Source organism: Mustela nivalis, assembly GCF_964662115.1.
Source record: "Mustela nivalis genome assembly, chromosome: 15".
NCBI classification, from domain to species: Eukaryota; Metazoa; Chordata; class Mammalia; order Carnivora; family Mustelidae; genus Mustela; species Mustela nivalis.
Window position 1 is genome coordinate 70,081,276 of NC_139034.1, and position 27,559 is coordinate 70,108,834.

At 34.7% G+C, this 27,559-nt stretch overlaps 2 long non-coding RNA genes across 2 annotated transcripts in view; one reads left to right on the forward strand and one right to left on the reverse strand.

The window, feature by feature from the left end:
- Nucleotides 1-27,559, reverse strand: part of LOC309849172 — an 895,871-nt gene that overhangs the window by 609,137 nt on the left and 259,175 nt on the right. The gene's annotated exons all lie outside the window — the stretch shown is intronic.
- On the forward strand, nt 6,060-22,620 carry LOC309849173. The gene is made up of 3 exons (XR_014303547.1): nt 6,060-6,173; nt 21,903-22,011; nt 22,382-22,620. It is a non-coding gene; the product is annotated as an uncharacterized lncRNA (long non-coding RNA).

The following is a 27,559-nucleotide window of genomic DNA, read 5'->3' on the forward strand; positions in this document are numbered from 1 at the left end:
GCTGAGGGCATTTTCTGGGGAGGGAATTTAAGTGAAATTCTGGATAGTCAATGTTGAATTTTTTCAGCCATCTTCCCTCATTAGAATCCTAGAATTCTGAAAAGTTCTCAAAAGTACATATATTTACACAGAGAGAGGAGTTACTTTTATAATAATGTTGATTATAAAGGAGATGAATTTATAGTGAAGTATTTCCAAATGTACAGCTGTGTAGCTACTTGTTTACCTGATATTATTTGGAGTTGTTTAATATATCCAAAATTCAATCATGATTAAACATATTTGCAATAATGCTTTGTTTAGTAAGATTCTGAAATTAAAAGACACACAGTGCTACATATCGCAATGTAAGACTGATTGTCCTTGTAAATTTATCTTTAAGATGCAGATATAGCTCTGGTAGCTCTGTGTAGAAATGAAACTGTCTCCTGCTAAAACCACCTGCGGATAAAATTAAGCATATTTTAACTGAGCTATGTCCGCAGGAGGTCTCTGGAAGAGTCTGTTTGTGTAGGAAATGTATGAATTGCTTTTCTTACCTCCTGAGGTGATCCATGATGATGACCTCTATTGAAGAAATAAGTGCTTTATAGCTTCCCCAAAGCAGAGGAAGTACCAAGAAAAAAAAAAAAAAAAAGAAAAGAAAAAGAAAAGAAAAATAAATAAAAATTCAGTCTCCAAAAAGATTTCAAATGAGAAGAGCTTCTTGAATAAACAATTTTTCAGTCATTCATTCCATTAACTATTAATAAGGGAGCATGTTTTCTATAGGAGGGTTTGTCTTGTTTTTGTAAATTTATATTTTCAGATTTTTGAATCTTTTAAGACATTTCCCTTACCTATACAGCTTTGGCTATTAATGCACCAAATTGTTAAATAAAAACAACCTACCACAGATTAAGGATAAATGTTAATCATCAGGGTCAAGAATATGGTTATTTATAGTAAGATAAATACTGAAAGAAAATTAACCTAAAATATAATATGGTAAGGCTCATTAGAATGTTCATTACATGGAACTTTAAATTTTGTTTGGGCACTAAAAAGAAAGTGTTCTCCACTACGTAATTCAAAGAAGTAAAGTGCTGGGTATACTATTTCATACTAGTCATTATACTATCATAGAGAAATCATGAGTAGTATTAACTATAAAAACTCTTCAGTAAAATAAAGCTTTATTATTTTATCCTCCTATTTAATCTATTATTTCATTTAAGTATATGAATATTGGAAACATGAAAAATCTTAATGGATTAAAATTTAATGGAAAAGCCTAATCAATATCTAATGGCTATAACAATATATAATGTTGCAAATTACAAATTTTAGTATAATTGGCTATAAAATGTCTCAAGTGGAAATTTACAAAAATATATTTAAATGTGTAATAAATTCAAGGAGCTGAAATATGTTAAAATTTATGGAATCTAATTCCTGTATATTGTTCAAATTAAATCAAATACAATCAATAAATATAGTACATTTTTCATGTAGTCCCAAGGCAAAAGCACTGAAAGGAGTCTAAAGAAGAATAACAAATAGACTTAACTAGAATGTACTCTACCTGAAAGATTAAACCTAATAATTGAATCAGAGTTAAAAAAAAAAAAAAAAAAGAACGAAAGAACAAAATTTCAAATACTAGCAGAGGACCATAACAGATGAGAAGTTGTAAGGAACAGTACTGCTTCAACTTCATTTGATCTATATAGACAATATCTGCTATAAGAATTCAGTGTCTGAGCTATTACTCCAGCCTAGGCTATTATCATAATAGGAATATGATAAGCTGTATAGATGGCACCTGAAGATCACACACAGCAAGTGGTTGAGAAGCCTATTTGAATGTTTAAAAAAAAAAAAAGTAGTAGATTTAGTTTGGCTGTTATCATCAAGAATATCTAATCAATGATAGGGTAGAGGAGGGGAAATTAAGGAAATTGGTCATATGGTACAAACTTCCAGTGAAGAGGCATCAATCTGGCTCAGTGGGTAGAGAATGCAACTCTTGATCTTGGGGTCGTGAGTTCGAGTCCCACACTGGAGGTAGATTTTACTTTAAAAAATTAAAAATATTTCTTTAAAAGAAAACGTACAAATTTCCAGTTATAAGATAAGTAAGTAGTAGGGATGTAATGTACAGTATGATGACTATTGCTAACTCCTGTATAAGAAATAAGAAGTTATTAAGAAAGTAAATTCTTAAGAGTTTTCATTACATAGGGTGCCTGGGTGGCTCAGTCTTTAACCATCTGCATTTGGCTCAGGTCATAGTCCTAGGGTTCTGGGATCAAATCTCACATCAGGTTCCCTGCTCAGCGGGGAGCCTGATTCTCCTTCTCCCACTCCCCCTGCTTGCAGTCCCTCTCTCTTGTATCTCTCTCTATCAAATAAATAAATAAAATCTTTAAAAAAAAGAGCTCTCATTACAAAGATAAACTATTCTTTTTTTTTCTTTTTTCTTCATTTCTTTTTCTTTTTATTATACACATATGAGATGATGGGTGTTAGCTGATCATTTGTGACAATAATTTCACTATATATAAATCAAAACATGTTGTGAGTCTTAAACTAATACAATCATGTATATCAATTATACATGGAAAAAAAAGTTTAACAAAAATATCCAGGTACCTGGGCAGCTCAGTGGGTTAAGCCTCTGCCTTTGTCTCAGGTCATGATCTCAGGGTCCTGGGACCGAGCCCTCTCTGCTCAGCAGGGAGCCTGTTCCCCCCCTCTCTCTGCCTGCCTACTTGTTGTCGGGGACCGCCTCCAGCCAGGAAAGTCCCCGCCATTACAAGATGGCGCTTGGCTCACTGCCAGCAAAATAGCTGCAAGTAAACAACCAACGTTCTGGTGAAGCCCGCCTAAAGGAGGACATAGTCATTGGCTGTTTCAAATTTAATCAGCATAGTAACAGGACTCTCATTGGCTCTCCCCATTGCTTGGCCCCTTATTGGTCACCCTGCCGCATATAAGCTAAGGAAGTTGACGAAATAAACGGATGAAGCATTAACACCATACCAGGCTGATTGTCATTCTTGCGGGTCAAGGGTGACAAATGGTGCCAAAACCCGGGAATGGTTAATGAGTAGTAAACCTTGCAAGGAGAAAAACCGCAGGTAAGCGGGGAAGGGACCACGATCAAAGTGGTGGGAATCTTGTACAAGACCGCAACAAGAAGCGGGGCAACCATAGAGCCGGGATTTTCTTATTGTTTGTGAAATTAACCTAAGCGGCCAGATGGGTCCTGAATTATCAAAATCTAGATTGGAGGGTTCTTTAAAGGACCTTCTCAAAGCCAACAGTGCACCTCTGAAATCAAAAACCGCCAGAGCATTTCTAACTACAGTTGAAACCGTTGCACCTTCGTTTTTGGACGAGGGTTTGTTAAATATTCCGCAAATGGGACCATTTAGGAGAGGATCTTAAGAAAGAGATAAAAGCAAACCATTGCCGCCCGGAACATTAGCTATATGGACTCTGGTCAGAGGATGCCTTGGGGGACATAAGCCGAGATGTGAGTCTGCTATTCAGGAGGGAGCTGAGGCCCTTGAGGAAGTTAAAGAGGAACAGTCATCTCGTGCTTCAGAAAGAAACAGTTCTAGCGAAGAGGAAGAGGAAATGTCAGGGGAGGAGTTAGAGCAAAAGGTGGGGCAGAAACCCAAGCCCTTACAATCTTTGCCTACAGCAACCCCTAGTGCCCCACCACCATATAACACTTGTACGAATAAGGATATATGTGGTTGTCATGCACCTACTACTGAGAGTTGGACAACTAAATGGAAAGAAGCTGGTCTCACCTCAGCTTTCCCAGTTTTAGAGGACCAAAATCACCAACGATACCACCAGCCGCTTGACCTTAAGTTCGTCAAGCAATTGAAGGAAGCAGTTATGTAGTATGGCCCTCAAGCGGCTTTTACTATCTCCTTAGTGGAGTCTATAGCAGGAATGAACTTAATTCCAGAAGACTGGGGGAATCTAGCAAGGGTCGCACTTTCCGGGGGACAATACTTGGTATGGAAGACAGCATGGCAAGAACACTCTCAAGATGTTGCTCGGCGCAATGCCGCAGCCGGTAACCCGCAGTAAGTGAACAATTGCAATCAAAATATGACCTTCTCCCCAACGCCTGTTTGCATAGCCCCTCCTTTTCTTTTCCTTCTCTTTAATGGCAGCAATCTCGATGATGATCGTCTCAATTGCTCAAATGACAATTGCTCCTTATCCCAATGCTGGAACGGTACCAACTTTCGCTCTGCTACTGTCATGTGTATTCCCACTAACATTCCAGTCCCTGTTTCTATTATAGATGATGTATCCATAGTTCTTCTCTCATGACAAAAAAGAGACTTCGGAATCACTGCTGCCATAATAGCCACTGTTGCAGCCTTCGCTGCGGCAGCTACAGCTGCCGCCGTGGCATTGGTCACTGCGGTACCAACAGCAGAGGCCTTAAATACTTTAGCTGAAAGTACCGCAGCTGCCTTACAAATGCAGTCGCAGTTGAATGCCCACCTTAAGGCATCGAGTGGACCTACTGCAAGAACAAGTAGACATCCTGGCAGATATTATGAGTGTTGGTTGCCTCGTTCCCTACCCCGCCCTTTGTGTTACCCCTGTAAAATTCTCTCAATTTAATAAGGCCAGGAATTCCTCCCAACAGCTCTCCCAGTATTTGCAGGGTGCTTGGTCTGAGGAAATAGTACACGTGTGCAACCAGCTTCCCTCCCAGAGCTATTTCAAACATTCAGCAATATGTTCCAGTTCACCAAATAATGGGCTGGCACAATTGGTCTTCTTGTCCTCCTTCTTATTGGCATTCTACTTCTATTCAGAAAAGTTCGCCAATGGAGAACACAGCAATGAGAGCAGAGCTGAGCTATAGTACAAGCCCTTACGTCAATAGAGGCTGGGACATCTCCCCAGATATGGCTAAGCATGCTAGATCGGTAGTCAAAGACGGGTAAGATCAGTAGAGAAACATGCCAACCTAAGACAGGACAGAGATCATCGATATCTTGTGTCTGATTTCGGGTAAGGATGTTTTCTGCTACTGACGACCTAAGACAGGCACGATCTCTGCCATAAAACAAAAAAGGGGGAGATGTCAGGGACTGCCTCCGGCCGGGAAAGTCCCCACCATTACAAGATGGCGCTTGGCTCGCTGCCAGCAAAATACGCTGCAAGTAAACAACCAACGTTCTGGTGAAGCCCGCCTAAAGGAGGACATAGTCATTGGCTGTTTCAAATTTAATCAGCATAGTAACAGGACTCTCATTGGCTCTCCCCATTGCTTGGCCCCTTATTGGTCACCCTGCCGCATATAAGCTAAGGAAGTTGATGAAATAAACGGATGAAGCATTAACACCATACCAGGCTGATTGTCGTTCTTACGGGTCGAGGGCGACACTTGTGATTGATCTCTCTCTGTCAAATAAATAAATAAAATCTTTAAAAATATATCCAATGTAAGCAACCCAATGACTCCTTGACAGTCAGAGAAATTTTGCATTAAACAGTGTCCAGCTATAAGAAAATAACACACTGTTAGGGATATTTTTCTCAGTACAAGCACCATATATAATGTCCATAATGGCAGAGACTTGTTTTTATCACTGCTATACCCCTAGTTCTAATAAAAATATCAAGAACAAAATATGTACTAAGCATAGCATTTATTGAAAAATGAATGGTATAAACTGCAAACAAACAGGAATAGTTGAGAGTAACACAGGATTCTTACAATTCAAGACTAGAAGACAATATCTAGAAAGATTTAGGAAATGTAGAAAGTATGGAACTAAGAGTGCCTCTGAAAGGTTTAAACAAGATTGCCACCGGATTCTTAGAACTAAGAGTTCTAGTCCATTGTGAAGCTAGTTGAAAGATTGATTCTCTAGTTAATTAACTATCAGGGACAATTATAGTAGTGAAAATTAGAATTAAAAAGATTAAATTCAGTCCAAGACCCTATAATAGTTATACAGATGCTTCCGCAGAAACCTCACAGTCATATGATTTCAAGTGAGGTCACATGTTTTTAGAATAGCTTTCAGCAGCTTTGGAACTTTATGTCTTTTGTTGGTTAAGACCAACAACTTGCATTCCTTCTGACAATACAGCCATGTTTTTCAGACGTGGGATTCAGAGTTCTGGCTGGACTCATAAAGGTAAGACTGAAGTTAATTACTGATTAAGAGTAGAGGACTTGGGAGCACCTGGGTGCTTCAGTCAGTTAAGCATGTGACTCTCAATTTTGGCTCAGGTCAGGATCTCAGGATAATGGGATCAAGTCCACCACCTCAAGCACCATGCTCAGCAGGGAGTCTGCTTTAGATTCTCTCTCTCTCCCACCTGCCCTATGGTGTGTTTTCTCTCTCTCTCTCAAATAAATAAATAAATCTTTTTTTTTTTTTTAAATAGGGGAGGACTTGGGTTTACTGAGATAAACATTTTTTTCTAATTAGATAAAATTATGCGAGGAAAGTAAACGTGTTGGAAAGTATAAAGTGTATTCAATATCAGAGATTAATGTACCATATTAGCAGAGAGAAAGAAGTCATGTTTTTTTAAATAATTCAATAGACTCTTAAGCCCTAAAATTCAGCTAAATCCTATTGAAGAAATCTCCTATTTGAAGCAGTCTCAAAAAAATGGAAGCCTGAACAATCGCAGACTTTTTACCCAAAATCATGTGGAATTCCTTCCCCAAAGCTACTTATTTGAAATAAAACCTTTGAATTAAAGAAAAGTTCAGGAGGACATTTCTATGATAAGAAAATAATTCTATATTTAGTTGAGAAACATTTTATAAAGTATTATAATATTTCTATGCAATTGGTAAATATTTTCCTGACTATAATTTAGTCTGTCAGATTGCAAAAAAAATTGAAAAAACCCTAGGAGAAATATGAATGGATCTATCATATATAAAGGGGCAAGGACTGATACAGATTTTGTTACTGAACAAACCTAGTCTTCTGTGTTCAAGGAATGTCTAACAGCACAAAACTGTGTTATTTTTATATTTAATTCTTTGTTTCTTTTAATTCTGTACTATATTATAAAACCAAAATAAAGCTATCATAGTACAAGTTTTAATGCTAAAAATATATTTGACAGTTATAGTTTCCTTATCTTTTAATCATAACAAATATAATTGCATTTTTCATCTAAATTTACACTTGTACAAAAAAATGCATTTCCTTGAGACACTATCTTGTCCTAGACTAGGAGCTATGTGAGCTATAGAAAGATTCAAGGAAATCTAAAGTACTACCTACACAATTCACCAGAGGATATGTATCTTTAAAGGAAAAATTGAAATAGTTCTCAATCTTAAGGGTTTTCTTAAAAGGGCTTAAAAAAAAAAGTAAGTATTTTCAGCTCTTTGAGCCATCTGGTCTCTGTTACAACTACATGACTCTGCTACTGTTAACACAAGAGCAGCTATAGACAATATTTCGAAAATAGGTGTGGTCTTAATTTCTTAATTAAGTAGAACTTATGTTAAGTATCCTTATCACACATACACAAAACATAGTAATGGGAAACATCGCAGGAGGGAACTTTGGGATGTGATGAATCTGTCTGTGAACTTATTGATAGTGATGGTTTCACAGGAGCGTACTTATCCCCAAATTGATAAATTTGAGTCAAATTGAGTCATGTATAGTGAATATGTATAACTTTTTACATATCAGTAATTGCCCAATTAAGTGTTTTAAGAAGTAACATTAAAAAATAAGTATGCTGTGTTTCAATAAGACTTTAATATAGTATGGATTTCACCCATGGGGTACAGTTAGTCTATCTCTGATCTACATGAATATTTCCAAGTGGATTGAATATTCGTTAAATAGTTCTTAGTATTCCATGAAAGAAAACATTGTTGATGTTAAAGGCAGGTTTCAATTAGATTATAAGCTGAAGCAAGTCTTTAAAAATTGAGATTTGCCTAGGAAAGAAAGAATAGCAAAGACTTGGGTCTAAAGAAAAATTAACAAAATTGTGGTGACAGAGATCATACCACGAAATTGGCCCAGTTGCCAAAAAGAAACTTTTGATGAGGAGCAAAAGAAATAAGAACTGGTTCTGAGTATTTCTTTCTTTCACTTTCTACTTCTAAGTAATAAGTTATGTCATCTCTGCCATGGGTTTCTGGAACTTTAACAGTCACACTTTTTTCAAGAGTTCTTTCTCCTTTTTCTGAATGGCATTTCCTACTAAAAAAAAATCTACAGCTTCCATGTCAGTGGTCAACTGTGTCCTAAATATGAAGACCAACTGCCTCTATAGTGGAGAATGGTCTAGTGATTACTCAAGAACCATCAAAGCATCAATGATTCATTCTCTTCTCAGGTCTTAATCTGGAATTCTTTCTTTACAGCAAAAAGAAAGAGGATAAAAGCCCCCACAGCAAAAGGGACAGAACAGTGTTTATTTAGCCCAGGTAACAGAGAAGAGCTGGCCAGGATTACAGAACACTGACATTAGATCAGCACAGAGAACTACAGCAGTTCAGTCACAGCCAGCAAAAGGTCACACCCCAGGGTAATAAATAACCAGCAATAGTGTGATTTTTGGAGGAAGTAACCTTTTCTAATACAATGAGGAAATGCTCATCTTTACAGTAAAGTCAACTGCAGGGAAGAGATAAGTAAGTTTTACCAAACAGTAAGTTATCTGCAACAAGGCACTGGCATGACAAAGGCTCTTGACCTGTGTTAGGAATCTCATGGGGTATATAAAGAAGAGCAGAAAAAGTGGTGGAAAAAAGACAGTCTGGGGCAAACCAAAAAGAGGTATTTTTCTTAATCACATGAGACAAGATTTTCACAAGGCCCTGACCAAGATAGTCTAAAGATTTCCCTGAGCTTGACTAAATTTAGACAGGTTTCTTCTAGACTTTAGGCCCTGGCCTCCCTTTTCTTAGAGCATTTTCTTTAGCAAACTTGTAATTGCACTTTCTCTGATCCTTTGAAAGATAAATCCTTTTAAAAAAACTCTTGCCAGTTTTATAACTCAAGAATGTCTTTCTCAAGGGCCCAGGAGGCAGTGCTTTGAAGTGTAAACATGAAGGAAGATAGAGCTGCTATCTCCCAATCTTCACTGGGCACCTATCTCCAACTTATAAAATTACTTCCTGTCATGAAGTTAGAAGAAAGTTTATTTTCTTTCAGATAAAGCCAATTAGCAAAATCAGATGGTCTATGATTTCTGCACCTCACTTATTTTTTTTTTAATATTTATTTATTTAAAAGAATGAGAGAGAGAGAGAGAGAGAGAAAACGAGCCAGAGGAGGAGAGGGAGGAGGGAGACCCAAGCAGACTCTGTGCGGAGCAGGAGGAGAGGGAGGAGGGAGACCCAAGCAGACTCTGTGCGGAACAGGTAGCCTTTATGCAGTCCCAAATCATGAGATCATGACCTGAGCCAAAACCAAGGGTCACACGCTTAACTGACTGTGCCACCCAGATGTCTCTCTGTACCCCAGTTCTTAAAAACTCTTCCACTCTCTTGGTTTTAGCAAAGCTGAATTCAGACTGTGTCTGGTCTCTATTCCCTATTATGATAAACTCACATAAAATCTTCCATAACTGTTTCACTTTGGTGCATTTTGCTTTCATGGTCCTTTGTAAGAAGTTAAAAACAAAAATGAAAGTCCTCTCTTTATTATGTAATTTTGATAATTAAAGCAGGAAAAGTTAATTTCTTAAGATAATAATTGATGTCTAATTTCTGCCACATTTTCCTATTTATCTGAGTCACCATGGAAACTGTTGGCTTTATTACCTCAGGAAGTTAGTCCTGATTGACTTGATGCAGAATTCACCTGAAACTGGCTTTTCCCTGCCTCAAACCCTAAACTATATAAAAAGTTTATACTAGGAGCAAAGGAAGGGGGCGGGTACCCATTTGAGAAGAGAGGCAGAAGCAGAGAAAGAAGGGAAAGTTAAGATTTCCCCACACTGTATAGGAAATGCAGTTCTGGGGCTCCGTAAGAAATCATGACTAGACCTTAGGTATTTTATTGTACTCCAGGAAAGTGATAGGATCTGTAATGCAGTGGGCAAATAAAAGACCTAATTTAAAACAAACAAAAAATACAAGAAAGCTCTTCAATGAAGGATACCCAGTAGTGTCAAGTAATCCCAAGACACCAGCCTAGCACAGAAAAAAAAGATCAGATATACTCGAGGAACTATGTGACATTGAGCAACACACACTCCCATAATCAAAATGTGCACCAAAGACCAGAGAAACCAGTTTCTTTTTTTGCTCTAATATTCTTCTTCCAAAGATCTTTGTACAGTTCTAGAGGAAAGGAAGAATCTCCAGTGCCTGAAGTTGTATTTCTCATAGTCCTGGCAAAATAGTGGTTTAGATTTTGATTCAACATGACCTAAAGAATGTAAAGTAAAGTGACATTTCTGCACAGCTCAGTTTGTGGATTCAGGTTTATACCCCCTATAATAACAGTAGTTTCAAAATATTAAGATTTTTTTAATAATATTTCACATGCATTAACATATTTTTACCAGGAGGTTATAAAGTAGGTATAGATTTTACACTATATAGATTTTACAAATAATGAAAATGAGGAATAGAAAAGTTAACTAACAAAAATTATGGTATAGAACAGTGTTTAATCTATGAATGGTTGTCATTTCATCCTACAGGCTTAGTCTTTCAGAGTTAACATTTTCATTTTTTGTGTGTTAAAAATACCAAGACAAGACCACAACTAAGAATTTATTTATAACCTCTATTTTTATCTATAAGAGAATATGAAGCAGTATATCAGGCATGCTTATAAAATTAATTATAGATGATCCAATGTCTATGGCTCATTGGGTGCCCCCCACGTTTATGCACGCAGGTGCACATGCACGAGTGTGTACGCATGCACACATACACACACACTCACACACACACCCCTTACTGGATTTGTGCCTCTAGATAGGAAACATCCATTACACCAGTGAAAGAGGTTAACAGCAAAAGCAAGGGGAAAAGAGCTCTTAATCTTCCGAAGTATATATCTCAAATGCACTGTGCCAGGTATAAAGCTAATTAATAAAGAACACAAGAAAGAAAGGAGGAAGAGAGGAAGAAAGGGAAGGACGGAGGGGACACAAAGAAAGAAAAGAAAAGAGGGAGGGAGGGAGGGAGGAAGGGAGGGAAGGAAGGAAGGAAGGAAAAAGTTCACTAAAGGAAAAAGTGTCCTTTCCTCCTGCTTCCCTCGTTCTTCTGCTGGGCTAAAGAAAGAATCAGTGGAGGAAGGGAAGACAATCAGGACTAAAACTAGATTATCCAGACAAGTTTCCCAGAAAATAAACTGATGGCATCGTGTCACAACAGCCTCAATAAAAAGGTTTGGGGTGAAAAAGAGTAGGGAAAGACTGAGCGTTCTGAATTTATTGCCAAACAATTAAAATTAAGCAAGAAACATGGGAAGATTCCTCTCTAACATCTCCTCTTTTGAAGTTCATTAAGATATTCATGTGGGGAACAGTTACTACATATAATTCACCTGGTATACTTTTATTTAAATATAGTCTTTCAGAAACCATTTAATTTGCAAATTTGTCCACACATCAGAATATGAAAAGAAAAAAAAGAAAAAAGTGGACCCTAAAATAATAATTATTAAAATAAACTTATATCACTGCCCAAGTTATTGCTTTAAAATAAAATAAGTGATAAATAATATACAGAAATAGCACAATTTCTGGAATATATTCTTACATTTTTTCACTCCTTCAAATTCATATTCATCTAATAATTTCTTTCAGGCAATATATAAATAATTATATATGACATGAGAGTATTCTTTCATGCAGGAGTGTGTAATGCAGGTAAAATGACTATTGTTAATATTTTAAATTTAAAAATATATTGAAAGACTGGCAAAAAAACCCAAAATCATCTTGATTTTTTAAAGTTTTTATTAAATTTCAGTTAGTTAACTAACATTTTTTAATAAATGTAACTTGCAATAACTTTTAATACAGATGGTCCCCAACTATTCTAATCCAATTTAGGATTTTTTAACTTTGCAATGGTTCAAAAGAAATATGCATTCAAAAGAACCTGCACATCACATTTAAAGTTTTACTCTTTTCCTGGGCTAGTGATACACCATAAAGACTCGTGATGCAGGGCAGTGGCAGTGAGCCAGGGCTCCCAGGCAGCTTCCTGATCATGAGGGCAAACAACTGAGATACTTACAATCACTCTGTATCTATATAGTCATTCTGTTTTGACTTGAAGTGCAGTATTCAATAACTATATGAGAGAGTCAACGTTTTATTACAAAATAGACTTTATGTTAGATGATTTTGTCCAACTGTAGGCTAATATAATTGTTCTGAGCATGTTTAATTTAGACTAGGCTAGGCTGTAATGTTTGGTAGGATAGGCATATTAAATGCATTTTGGGGGGTGCCTGGATGGCTCAGTTAGTAGAGAATGTGGTTCTAGACATCAGGTTTGTAAGACTGAACTCCATTTTGGAGAGAGAATTTATTTAATAAAAAACAATCCATTTTTGACTGATGATATTTTCAATTTACAATGGATTTATTGTGATAGAACCATATTATAAGTCCAGGAAGATCTGTATATTGAAAAAAATCTTATATGAGTGGCAGAACAATAGATAAAAAATAAGGCAAGAAAAGAAGAGGAAACCCTCTCACAATTCAGATTGGGTTTACTCCAGCAAACAATATTGCCACAAAATCAGCCTTATATGCAAAATCACTTCACAATTATACAAGGTAAGAGTATAGTCATCACTTTATGTGCACATCAGAGTATAGAATATAGAATAAAAGCTGTATTTGTTAATAATGGAGTGTGTTAAATATGTTAAATACATTATAGTTTTAGGAAAATGGTGAAGTTATAAAATGCACAATTGCTATAAAATGAAAAGATAAGTTAAATACAAAAAAGAGCAGCAATTTTAAATCAAATCCAATCTACTCATTTGATGATTCAGAGACGAAAATCAAATCACTTAAAAGTCATTTTATCACAACAAATTTATGAGGCCAGCATTATCTTTATACCAAAATCAAACAAGACAGTAGAATAAAATGAAACTGATCTCTCATGAATTTAGATTCAAAAACCCTCAACAAAATTTGAGCAATTGAGTTCAGCAATGTATAAAAAGAATAGTACAACAAGACTATGTTGGCTTTACTTCAGATATGCAGGATTGATTTAATATTTGAAAAACAATAAATGTGATTTACTATATCAATACTCATTTATTATAAATACTTTCAGAACATGAGAATAGAGTAGATATTTTCTCTATCTCACAAGGAGCATGTACAAACAACCTATAGCTAGCACCATACATACTGTACAACTGAGAAATTCTACTTTTAGGCATATATCCCAAATAAATAAAAACTTATTTTCAGACAAAAAGTTATACATGGATATTCATAAAACCTGAATAAAAGCCAATGTCAAAAATGACACAGACTGCATAGTTGCATATAACTTTCAATAAATAACATAATTCTAAAAATGAAGAACATATTAGTGGTTTTTAGCTTTAGGGTTTTAGAGGGGCAGAGTCAGTGTGACTATAAAGGGATAGTAGGACCAAGTCTTACAGTAATGGTAAAATTCTTCTGTTCTTGAGTTTTGTGGTAATTGTAGGAAGCTATACATGGAATAAAGTTACATAGAACTACACACACATCCATGCACAGGAAATGCATGTACAACTGGTGAAATCTAAATAATTCTAAATAAATTTTATATCAAGGTCAATTTTCTGGCTTTGATAATTGTATTATCATAGGTAAGACACTACCACTGAAAGAAGTTAAGTGAAGGGTGCATAGGATTTCCCTTAAATTTCTTCACACCTTCCTACGAATCTAAAATTCTTTAAAATAAATTGTTTATAAAAATCAATTTTAGGTAGTAAAATATAATGTAAAAGGTAAAATATTTAGTGTTACATGCATGTTTGAACAATTTTAAATATATATTAAAAAACACTTTAGATTATGAAATAATAAATATCATTCCATTTATAAACATGTCAATATTTGTAAACATTTCTAAACTGATTCTAGCTCCCAAATATAGCAAGCATGAATAGAAGGATTATTTTATCAGACAATGGACTTCACTACAGATTTTGAGTTTAAGTTTCCCCTTAAAAAAAAAAAATGCTTTACCCTAGTCAGAATGGAATTTCTTTGGGAGTGGTAAAGGATTATAATTTCAGAAAGAGCATGTCCTTTGGTGTGTATGTTGAGGGGAGTGGGAAGTGTATGAATGTGGTGGAACTGTTACAACTCAAAACATAATGCCAATAGTAGCAAAAAAATAAGTATTTTTCAGAAATCCTCAAAATGAAATTATACTGTAGAAAATTTATGTATTCTAATTTCTCACTAGCTTTCTCATGGTACAAAGAATGCTTGGAGCTGACCCAGTGACTAAAATAGTTTATTCCTTTGAAAGAATAAGTATCACATGCATTATTGCAATATATTTTCCTTCTTGTATTGCCAGTAAGAATATTTTTGTTCATTTTATTTTGGCAGCACCAGGAATAAAATGTAATAATTTTTCATAAAATATTTCAACTAAACAGATTCTGTCTTCAAAGAATGTACAAGGAGTAAGCTGATAATTTTAGATTAAATACCAAGATGACTCAATGTATATGTGTATATTCATTCATTTATTATGACTCATTATTAATTCTCCATTATCCTAAAAGTATAAGTAGTTCGTCTCAGTTGCTTTCTTAAGCACTGTTGCAATTTTTAATTACATATTTGTAGAACAAAAATGAATGTACAAGTGGAGGAAATATCTGAAGAATGTACCAAAATGTATGAAATGGAAAGACACTATTGTTTCCATAGTAACAGCAGGCTTAACTGGTTGCTGTAGCACCATGGAAACTGAAGAATAAAGAATATGGAGTACATAGAAAACATAAATTTCCAAAACTAAAAGATTCATATAGGTAAATTTGGCACCTAACTATGAAGAGCTACCCTTTCCTAATTCTACTTGGGATCAGGATCCTGTTTAGTCTTAACAGACCTTGGCTTAGGAAAACTAGAAAAAGCTATTGTCCCAATTTTTATAAGAACTGCACTAGTTCATTGTTAAAATGTGTCTGGCTGATCTCTATGACAGTTGTAAGGATTACGTAAAATGAGATAATATATGAGAAAGTGCTCCATAAATTTTAAGGAGTTATACAAATTCATCACTGTTATTCTTCCAAATCTTGATAATTAAAGTCTGTCACTTCTCTTGTTAGTAATACCACCAATTCTTGTATGTGTCTGCTAAAAAAAAAAAAAAAAGTTATTTTGATTATTTTATTTTGCACAGAAAGTTTACTTCTTTAAATTTTTCCCCCAAATATTTAAGTCTAGCTTTCTCTTTTTACACTAGGATAACTAAAAATTAATACAGAGATTACATGATTAATGCAATGGATGAAAAAACGGATGGAGCCTTAGACCTGTGGCCAATTTTCTTAAGGTAGAAAAAATTAGTTGAATCTGATGATCCAGCACCATAACATATAATTTCTTAGATTTTTACGTGCAAGTCTGATATAATGGAATATGTTTTAGATTAAGTTTCTTTACATGATGATTTAATTTAAATAAGAAAATAATGTTTGGGCATTGCTTTACATCTTTAATTTTAAATACAATGTTCCATTATACTTTTTCTCCCACTATATAAAAAGCATAGGGAATTTTATGTGAGTCTGAGTGACATGGTTAAATGTTACTTTTACATTTACCTCCTTTCTCTCTGCCTGCCTCTCTGCCTACTTGTAATCTCTCTGTCAAATAAATAAAATCTTTAAAAAAATCTGAGTTAATTTTCTCAAAACAATAGAAAGAATCATGTTAAAACCGCTCTTAGTTTTAATGACATGGAAACAGGGAATAGTGGTTAAGCATTTAGAGTCTGGAGATATACTGTGTGGCTATCAATCCATTTCTGGTGCTTACCATTTCTGAGATGGGATAAATTCTTTTGCTCTCTGCCTCATTTTACCACTGTAAAAAAGGGATCATAGTAAGTACATTACAGTTAATTTCAAGACTAAACAAACTAAAATGTCAAAAATAATTAGAAAATAAAATGTCATGTGTCTAGCATGAAAAAGTTGCAGAGTGAGTGATCATTATTATTTGGGAAACATTTATCTTTATTTACAAATATTTCAGTTTTGCTGGGCAAGAAAATACACTGCTAAAGATGAAGGATAGAGGAACCAGAAAAGACTTCAAATTAGCCAAAGGAATATTGAAAAAGAAAGCCAAAGTTGGTGGCATCACAATTCCAGACTTCAGGCTCTATTACAAAGCTGTCATCATCAAGACAGCATAGTACTGGCACAAAAACAGACACATAGATCAATGGAACAGAATAGAGAGCCCAGAAAAAGACCCTCAACTCTATGGTCAACTAATCTTCAACAAAGCAGGAAAAAATGTCCAATGGAAAAAAAGACAGCCTCTTCAATAAATGGTGTTGGGAAAATTGGACAGCCACATGCAGAAAAATGAAATTGGACCATTCCCTTATACCACACACGAAAACAGACTCCAAATGGATGAAGGACCTCAATGTGCGAAAGGAATCCATCAAAATCCTTGAGGAGAACACAGGCAGCAACCTCTTCGACCTCAGCTGCAGCAACATCTTCCTAGGAACAACGCCAAAGGCAAGGGGAGCAAGGGCAAAAATGAACTATTGGGATTTTATCAAGATCAATAGCTTTTGCACAGCAAAGGAAACAGTTAACAAAATCAAAAGACAACTGACAGAATGGGAGAAGATATTTGCAAACGACATATCAGATAAAGGACTAGTGTCCAGAATCTATAAAGAACTTAGCAAACTCAACACCCAAAGAACAAATAATCCAATCAAGAAATGGGCAGAGGACATGAACAGACATTTCTGCAAAGAAGACATCCAGATGGCCAACAGACACATGAAAAAGTGCTCCATATCACTTGGCATCAGGGAAATACAAACCAAAACCACAATGAGATATCACCTCACACCAGTCAGAATGGTTAAAATTAACAAGTCAGGGAATGACAGATGCTGGTGAGGATGCGGAGAAAGGGGAACCCTCCTACACTGTTGGTGGGAATGCAAGCTGGTGCAACCACTCTGGAAAATAGCATGGAGATTCCTCAAAATGTTGAAAATAGAATTGCCCTATGACCCAGCAATTGCACTATTGGGTATTTACCCTAAAGATACAAACGTAGTGATCCGAAGGGGCACGTGCACCCAAATGTTTATAGCAGCAATGTCCACAATAGCCAAACTATGGAAAGATCCTAGATGCCCTTCAACATATGAATGGATCAAGAAGACATGGTATATATACATAATGGAATACTATGCAGCCATCAAAAGAAATGATATCTTGCCATTTGTGACAATGTGGATGGAACTAGAGCGTATCATGCTTAGCGTATCATGCTTAGCGACTTATTTCGCAGAGAAAGACAACTATCATATGATCTCCCTGATATGAGGAAGTGGTGATGCAACATGGGGGCTTAAGGGGGTAGGAGAAGAATCAATGAAAAAAAATGGGATTGGGAGAGAGACAAACCATAAGTGACTCTTAATCTCACAAAACAAACTGAGGGTTGCTGGGGGTAGGGGGGTTGGGAAAAGGATGGTGGGGTTATGGACATTGGGGAGGGTATGTGTTTTGGTGAGTGCTGTGTAAAGTGTGTAAACCTGGTGATTCACAGACCTGTACCCCTGGGGATAAAAATATATGTTTATAAAAAATTAAAAATTAAAAAAAAGAAATCTAAGCAAAAAGATGACAAATAATCATATGAAAAGATGTTCCATATCATGGGGTCATCCGGAAAATGCAAATTAAAACAATTATATAGCTATTAGCTATTAGAAGAGCCAAAATAGAAAATACTGGCCAAATGCTGGCAAAATGAAGAGCAACAAAAATTTTCATTCATTGCTATTTAGAATGCAAAATGATACAGCTACTTTGAAAGGCAGTTTGGAGCTTTCTTATAAAACTAAACACACTCAAAATTAATGTTTTTAAATTTCACTTATTTTACCTTATACTGGTAAGATGTTATTTTTGATATACATTTCAACTTTTATAATTGTGATATTAATGTAAAAAGCAAGCCTATTATAGTCCCAAAACCGAATGTGACCTAATCTATAGATGCCAAGAATTGGTGGGTTCCAACCAGACAGGTTCAGAGGGGAATTACTGGATAGAAAGCATACAGGAACTATGAGACTCTGGTATGAATATCTAGGAGATGGTGCCATACAGTAGTAGCATCCAAAGGACACAAAAAACAAGGGAGTTGCAGAGATAGAAGGCCATGAACATCTTGGGAATAAATCCATACACTGTCTTACTTTCTTAACGTGAGAAGAATAAAGATTTACATACTTAAAAACATTTAAGTTACACAACCAAATAAATGTATATAATATATTCATATACTTTTCTGAAATCAGGGACACTGTATTTTTCACTTCAATGTTGTGTACTTTATTTGTGAATGAAAGAATACATGAGTGAGTTAATAAGGGTCAGTTCTTCTAGAAATATACTCTCTCACTCTAATCAGTAGTCCTTTGAGTTAAACAGGTCTGCAATTAAGTATAGAAAATTAAAGAAACAATTCACTAATTTTCATATATCTGAAGGAATATGATAGATAATGCTGAATGAATTTAATACAATAATTTTGGAATGTAGTTTGCTATTAAAAATATATCAGGGCTTTACATAGAATTTAAAATTCATGATAAATAGTAAGTTTTAACTAATTGACAAAAATGAAAGCTGCAAACGTTTGAATCAGTAAAATTAATTTGACAGTTCAGCTATCATTCTATAAAGTGAATAGCCTTTTCAAAGCAATTAATTAAAGGTGCCTTGTAAAAGAGAACTATATCTATGTATTCATAAATAAATTTATAATTAAACCAAAATAACTTTATGGAATATTGATGTAAAAGTAATTTGTTTTGTATTTTTAAAATACTGACCATATATATTTTTAATGAATTCCAAATTTAACATGTTATCAAAGTGTATTTTATTCTTTTAGGTGTAATAATAAATGGAATAACTTTCTTCTCTTTCTGCTATTTTGTTATTAGTGTAGAGAAATGCTACAATTTCTGGGTATTTCATATCCTGCAACTTTACTGAATTCCTTTATTACTTCTATTAGTTTTCTGATTGAGTCTTTAGGGTTTTCTCCATATAATTTAATGTTATCTGTACATAGTGAAGGTTTAACTTCTTCCTTACCAATATGGATGCCTCTTATTTTTTTTTTTCTTATCTGATTGCTATGGCTATGACTTCCAGTCCTATGTTGAATAAAAGTAGTAAGAGTTGACTTCCTTGTCTTGTTCCTTATCTTAAAGTAAAAGCTCTGTTTTTCACCATTGAGTATGATATTAGATAGAGTTATGTTCCCTCTAAACCTACTTTGTTGAGAATTTTTATGAAGAACAGATGTTGAATTTTGTCAAATGCTTTTTCTGCATCTATTGAGGTAATTATATGATTTTTATTCTTTGCTTTATCGATGTGGTATATTGCAATGACTGATTTGCAAATATTGAACCACACTTATATCCCAGAAATAAATGCCACTTGATCATGGTGAATGATTCCTCTAATATAGTGTTGAATACAAATGATATATCTGATAAGGAGTTAATATTCAAAATATATAGAGAGCTTATACAACTCAACACAAAAAAAAAATCCCAAATAATCCAATCCAATTGATTTTTAATGGACAAAATACCTGAATAGACATTTTTTCCAAAGAAGACATACAGATGGCCAACAGTCACATGAAAAGATGCTCAGCATCATTAATCATCAGGGAAATGCAAACAAAACCACTGACTCCTATCAGAATGGATAAAACACAAGAAAAACACAAGAAATAAAAAGTGTTGGCAAGATGTGGAGAACAAGGAACCCTCATGCACTGTTGGCAGGAATGTATATTGGCACAGCCACTGTGAAAAACAGCATGGGAGTTCCACAAAAAATTAAACATAGAACTAGCCTATAATCCAGCAATTGTTCTACTGGGTATTTATCCAATGAACACAAAATCACTAATTCAAAGGAATACATATGCCCTATATGTATCACAGCATTCTTTACAATAGCAAAGATATGGAAGCAACATAATGTCCATTGAAAGATGAAAGAATATATATCGAATTCCATATGAAGTGGAATTTTATACAGACATAAAAAAGGATGAGATCTTGCCATCTGCCATAATATGGATGGACCTAGAGGGTATTGCACTAAGTGAAATAAATCAGACTGAGAAAGACCAATACTGTATGATTTCACTCATATGTGGAATCTAAAAGACAAACGAATGAACGAATAAGCCAAAAGCAGAATCAAACATATAATTACAGAAGACAAATTAATGGTTGCAGGGAAAGGGGGAGGAAGCTATGGGGATGGACAAAATGGGTGAGGAGGGGAAGGAAATATAGGCTTCCAGTTGCAGAATAACTAAGTCATGGGAAGGGTGCCTGGGTTGCTCAATAGGTTGTGAATCAGACTTTCGATTTCAGCTCAGGTCTTGATCTCAGGGTCGTGAGTTCAAGCCCTGCATAAATAATAATAACAACAACAACAAGAACAATAACAACAATAAGCCATGGAAATAAAAAGCACAGTATAGGGAATATTTGTCAATGATATTGTAATAACATTTTATGGTGACAGATGGTAGCTATACTTGCAGTGAGCACATTATAATGTATAGAGAAATTGAATCACTACATTTTGCACCTAAAACTAACATAACATTGTGTCCACTATATACACCTTTAAAAAAATTAAAAAAAAATTAAATGTGTCTCCTATAAGATACATGTTAGAAAGAATAAATATTAATACAAATTGGACACGGCAGAGAATTCTCTTTTTAGGAGATTTATTTCACAAGTTTAGACTCTTTCTATTCTCATCTTAGTTTAACTTCACTTTCAAAATATGTCAATTAGCAAAAATCAAAATTAAATAATTCAAATTCAATAGCACACAAGTAAATGTTTACCCTGTTATTGTAGTTATCATTATCTTTACTATCATAAAAAATACTGAAAGGATTATCTGAATTTTATTATAAATCTCATTTTTGCTTTTTTTTCCTGAAAAAGATGAAATAATATCAAAATATGAAGCATTCTTTCATCATCATTCCTTATTTCTTCTAGTTTTTAAAACTAGTACTAATGCCTTCAATTAATCATTTTACCCAAACAGAAATAACAAAATCACATACTTCACTTGTTCTTTCATTACGCATTTCATTATATTCTTTCATTATGTATCTTTCATTATGATACATTATTAATGTATCAATACATTAAATTTCAACATTGTAAATAATAATTGAAGAGTCCTATAAAATCTCATGTTATAGGACAGAAACTTCATACCTCCCTGTGATTGAATAAGCACAAAACATTGGAAGTACAGTTTCAATTTTGGTCTTCTTTTCTGTTGAGGCTTTTTGTTCTTTTTTTTTTTTTTTTTTTTCATTTTTATAGTAACTCTAATTCATTTCAAATTATGCTCTTATTCTATTTGCCCCCAAGAGCCACTTTGTTTTCAAGAGACCATCTCATAACTACAGGAAAGTTAACTGGGTAGATGATGTATATCCATTTATTTGCTTGATGAAAACCAGTGCTTAAATATGTCCCCAGCCTATCCTCCAATGTTGTAAGCCACTACCACTCCAAAATATCACCTGTGATATGACCATTCATATTTTCCTCATAGGATGGACTGCAGTAAAGGGACGTCTCATTATTCCCTTACATTGTCATTGATAAAAAGCCTCTTAAACCTGAATTCACTCATTGAAGAAAGAGCCAACCTTATATTCATAGTAAGTGTATTTCCAAAGAATTTGACATTGATGCCTGATCATTTTATTATAGAATCAAAACACAGGTTTTGATCTGATTTGGTTAACTCCTTAAGAAATAAGAAATGGCCCTATCCATAGAAAAGATTACCTACAATTTATGGAACTACTATTTTGTTGATCCTTTTCTACTTGCAATTCTCACCATTCTGTTCTAGAATTCAGGGCTGACCCATGCCAGTACTGAGACACGGAATAGTATTTTCTACTCTCCAGAAACAGGATGCTATTTTAGGAGTCTGTGTTTCTTTTACATTAGTTGTCTTCCTCTTCAACCCATTAAGCCATTCCTAGTGTTAGGAGCTGAAATGTGTTGTCTCAAACTTTGTAGGTTGAAATCCTAACTACAATGTGATATTGGAGGTGGTGCCTTTGAAATAATAATTGATTATGAAGCTAAAACCCACATGAATGGGATCCTTATAAGAAGAGATGTGAAAGGCTGCTCCTTCTCCCGGCTCTCCACCACGTGAGAATACAAGGAAGAAAGGCTAGATGAAAACGAGGAAGTGGGTCCTCATCAGACACTGGATCTGCAGGCACCCTGATCTTGGACTTCCAAGTTTCAGAACTGGGAGTAATAAATATTTGTTGTTTAAGTTGTCCAGTTTGTGGTAATTTGTCTTAGCACTGAAACTCATACATCTAGTATTCAAACCTAGGTCAAACATCATATTTCACCCAAAGCTTCTTCTGACTTTAAAGAGCTCATTAAATTTCCTTCTGTTATGAAATTTTACAAATTTGCACATCTCATTTAATCCCTATAATGAATCTATTCTGTATGTATAAATATATCCCACTTCACAGATAGAAAACAAAATTACAGCAATTCTAGAACTTTCTCAAAACATTCAACTATTTATATATAGAAGGCTGTTTTTATTTAAACTAGTTTCACGGAAAAATCTCTGCACTCTTCATTATCCTAACCTGCCATCTTCCCTTCCTCCCTTCCTTCCCTCCCTCCCTCTTTTCTCTCTCTTTCTTTCTCACTTCCCCCTCCTCCCTGCCCTTCCATTTTCACATCTCTGTTTAATGGAATGCTTTTTAGTTACATGCTAACGTATCATTCTCAATACCTAATCAGTGTGCTATTTGAGGGCAAAAAATATATTTTGTAGTATCTGTAGACAAAGCACTCAGCAAATTTCCTGGCACACAGTAGGTGCCAAATGAATATTTATTAATCTAACCTGGAAAAAGACTATGTTTGTTCAGGAAACTCTACATTGTTTATTATGAGCAAGTAAGTGTCTTTTGCTTTTCTCAAAGACTTTCCAAGAAATAAATTACTTTTGAATGCACACATTATTCCATTTTGGCCTGCCTGGAAGGATTATTTAAAGCCCTGTAACTAATATAATCAAGGTAGTGTGACTTGAAGGATGCATTTTCTGGTACAGCTCAAGAAAACATTTGGCACCTTAACTTAGCTCACTGATATGAACTAATAGGTTTAATAGTTCTGTCAGGATGCCGAGGTACTTCTCTGAGAGATGCTACAGGAATTTTTGCACACTAAAAGTAACAGATATAATTTATTATTGTCTCTATCATGTCTTAAGAAGTCTGATCTACAGGGATTCTTTTTAGTTGTTGCATTCAAAGGTGATTCCCATGTAAACAGTAAATACAAAAAGAGCATCATTGAGTATATTTGAACTCCGCAGTTAGCGGCATATCAAGTCATTTACACTTTTTGGCAGCTTCCTGGAGTATAGCAATGCTGTTTCCTGCCATTAACAGATGGAGTCTCAATATGAGCACTGCTACTGTAAAACCTACAATATGTCAGGTTAAAGATTAAGTGAAATCAGTGTTACAATTGTGTGTACTGTGCCAGTTATAAGCTTCATGAATTTACTTATTAAAGATCAAGATTTGTGACAAAAACTTCACTATGGGTAAAATGCACTATGGAAAACAAACTTACAAGCCTGATGTGAATGACAGGTGCTATGAAATCTGCAAAACATAATGCTTCTCTGCTTTCCAAATTAAAGATATACAAAACAAGAACATTTTTATCGGTTGCTGTTAAGGTCGACGGACCAAGAAATTGACAGCTTCTAAAATGTTTTAAATACATATAATTGCATACATCAACACCAAGAATTTCTTCTCCTCTTTTTCTAGGTAAATGGTTTAATCTCAAGCAGCATTGTTTTAATATTCATAAATTTCACTGGATATGTTGTTTAAAATATGTGGACTCGAGATACTTATTTTCTCTTTGTATTTAAACTCAAATGTCTTGTAATAATGCAAAGGATTGGGTTGTCAAATCAGACTCAAAAAATCAGAGAACTTGACCATCATCAAGATATATTAATAGTTTTGAGCACTGGGTGTTATATGCAACTGATGAATCACTAAACTCTGCCTCTGAGACTAATCGTACACTATATATTAAATTTTAAATAAAATTTAAAAAAAGATTAACAGTTTTAATGATCTAATCAATAAAGAGACACAGGTGAAACCTGTAAGAGGTCTAGGCATTCCTTCCTTCATGTATCAGACATATGATCTTTGGCCCAGTGTAATGAATGGGATCCCTAACAAGGTATATGGATTATTACTTCACAGCAGAGCAGATAGGTTATGAAACAGCTCTATTTATATTCCAGATGTTGTAGAGCTTATGTAATATTGTACAGAAAGCCATATGTCATAATTTTGTTGATCCAAGGCTTTTTGACATAAATAATGCTAAACCAAGGGTATCCTGCTCAAAGCATTTCAAAAACTATTTCAAAGCATTTCAAAAAATATCTTTGTCTATTTACAGGAGGATAATCATTAGCAAGTTCGTTAAGAGATTAGGTTTGTCATCTGCCTTCTTCCCTTCCAGGTAGCAGCCCTACTTTGGGTAATCAAAGAGAAAGAAATAGATCAGTGGTCTTGAAGAATTCCATCTAGTACTTTGAAGTCTTCAAAACACTTGATTTGGTTTCACAAATACCGGTTATTTCTGAATTTGCAGTACATATTTCCCTGATACCTGAAATTTATGTTACTCTTTCATGTTAACACCTTACGATTAAAATGGTCTCATAAGCAAAAACAGAGAGAAAGAGAGAAATGGATCAGAGACTATGTGTATTACATCTCTCTTCAACTGTCAGTAAGTTCAGTGTTATTTTTAAAGAATTAGGTTATTATGGAAAACATAAAGTTACCATCTATTATGGGATAAGTGATCCCATATGTTCTATATTCAAGAAAAGAGAAAATATGAGGTACCTGGGTGACTCAGTGGGTTAAGTCTGCCTTAGGCTCAGGTCATGATCTCAGAGTTCTGGGATCAAGCCCTGCAACCGGCTCTCTGCTCAGCAGGGAGCCTGCTTCTCCCCCTCTCTCTGCCTGCCTCTCTGCCTACTTGCGATCTCTGTCAAATAAATAAGTAAAATCTTAAAAAAAAAAGAGAAAATATATGAAATTACGTTTAAAATCTGAATTTATTTAGTTAAATTTAAATTTAGTAAAAATGATTCCACAGTACGTTAAATATCTAATAAATTTATCAATATATACATATGCAAACTTACTTATGTAGAGTAGTATCATGTACTTCTAAAACCCTTATTATTTAAAGAAAATAAAAAACCTAAAGTTTATAGAACCATTCTGCCATTGAGCCAGATATTTTGAGGAAATGATTCTGTTTCTTCTGGAAAAAAAATTACCTAATACAAAACACATAATTTATAGAAACAAAGTTAATCAGACTTCATCCATTCAGCCTTGTTACAGACTTTGAAAGTGTGCAATTTGCTTTCATTATTAGATAATAATAAATGGGGAACCTGGGTGGCTCAGTCTGTTAAGTGTCAGACTCTTGATTTCAGCTCAGATCATGATCTCAGGATCCTGGGATTGAGCCCGACACCTGACTCCGTGCTCAGCATGGGATCTGGTTAAGGATTCCTTCCCTCTCCCTCTGCTCTTTATCTCACTTTCTCAAATAAATAAGTAAATTAAAAAAAAAAACAATAAGAACAATAATAAAGGGTTTCAGGGTACCTGGGTGGCTCAGTGGGTTAAAGCCTCTGCCTTCAGCTCAGGTCATGATCCCAGGGTCCTGGGATTGAGCCCCACGTCGGGCTCTCTGCTCCGCAGGGAACCCGCTTTCTCCCCCTCTCTCTGCCTGCCTCTTTGCCTACTTGTGATTTCTCTCTCTGTCAAATAAATAAAATCTTTAAAAAAAAAATAAAATAAATAAAATAAAGGGTTTCCATTTACTTTGTCAGTATACAGAGCCCACATCATGGGTAATGTCTCCATTGCAGTCACACAAAATCCCACTTAGGAGTTTAATGCTCTATGATTACCATCTTGAAATTCTTACTAATGTATCTTTAAATTTGTGCTCTGCATGTGACATTGGATGGGACAAAGATGACTATCCCTAGGATTTGGATACTTAGCTCATACATAAACCTGTTCCCCACTGTTTCTCTGGTTTCCTTGGTCTGATGATCCCTGCCTGGTCTCCAAATGTACAAATTTCAAAAATTCAGGAGTAGAAATCAATACATTCATGTCTTATTTCCCATACTTGCCACAGCACAACAGTGGGAAAATAAAAAAAGCATATATTAGTCACTGATTCAAATCATAGGCTGCCTTTTTTTAGGACATATCACAAATGGTGTGGTAATTAGTCCTTAACAATCTATTACCCTGGGTGTACATATATAGCAAACCATTTTAATGTTGTGGATTCAAGCTGATTGATAAATTTGTTTTTCTTTTTAAAGAATATTTAATTCAAGGTGGAGTATTACACTATTTTTTCTGCTTTATGTCAGTTTTTTTATATAGAATTTTTACCAGCTAAAATTTTCTGATTTTTTATATTGTTTCAGTATTATAGTAGTTTGGTTAGTACTTTGACTATGTTTTCTCTATTCATTTAAAAATCTTTTATCTTTTCCTGGATCAGAAATAGCTGATGTGTCTAGGTGAAAATTGAAGGTTATAATAGCATTCTATGGTTTTTAATTCATGAGTGCTTTTTCTGTTAATAAAGTGAGGTACAATATCTTTAAATGATCGTGTCTTTTGAAACAGAGTGGGATAGGGAATGTTTTTAATTTAAAAATTCATTATGTTCCTGTACTATCAATTTTGCTTAGTGGCTTCTATTTTCCCTTTCTTTCCTAGTTCAGGGACATCTTCCAAATTGTTTTACTCCAACTTGCTGATCAGTAAAAATTCAATTCTAAGATTATTTTCTCTAGGTTGTGGTATTTTTGCTTTTATTATTTAATTTGCATGGTGTTTTAGAGGCAATGTTCAGAGATTAGGATTTAGGCAACCACCATTATGCTACAGAAACCTAAAATCTTATATACATGTGACTCCTATAAGCCATTACTACTATTTAGATTTTTTTGGTTTTTGCTTTCAGTTAACATTTATTTAGATTTATGCATGTATGTGTTCCTTTCTTACTCATCAATCTTGCTAACATTTCCATATTTCTATTTTGAATGATTCT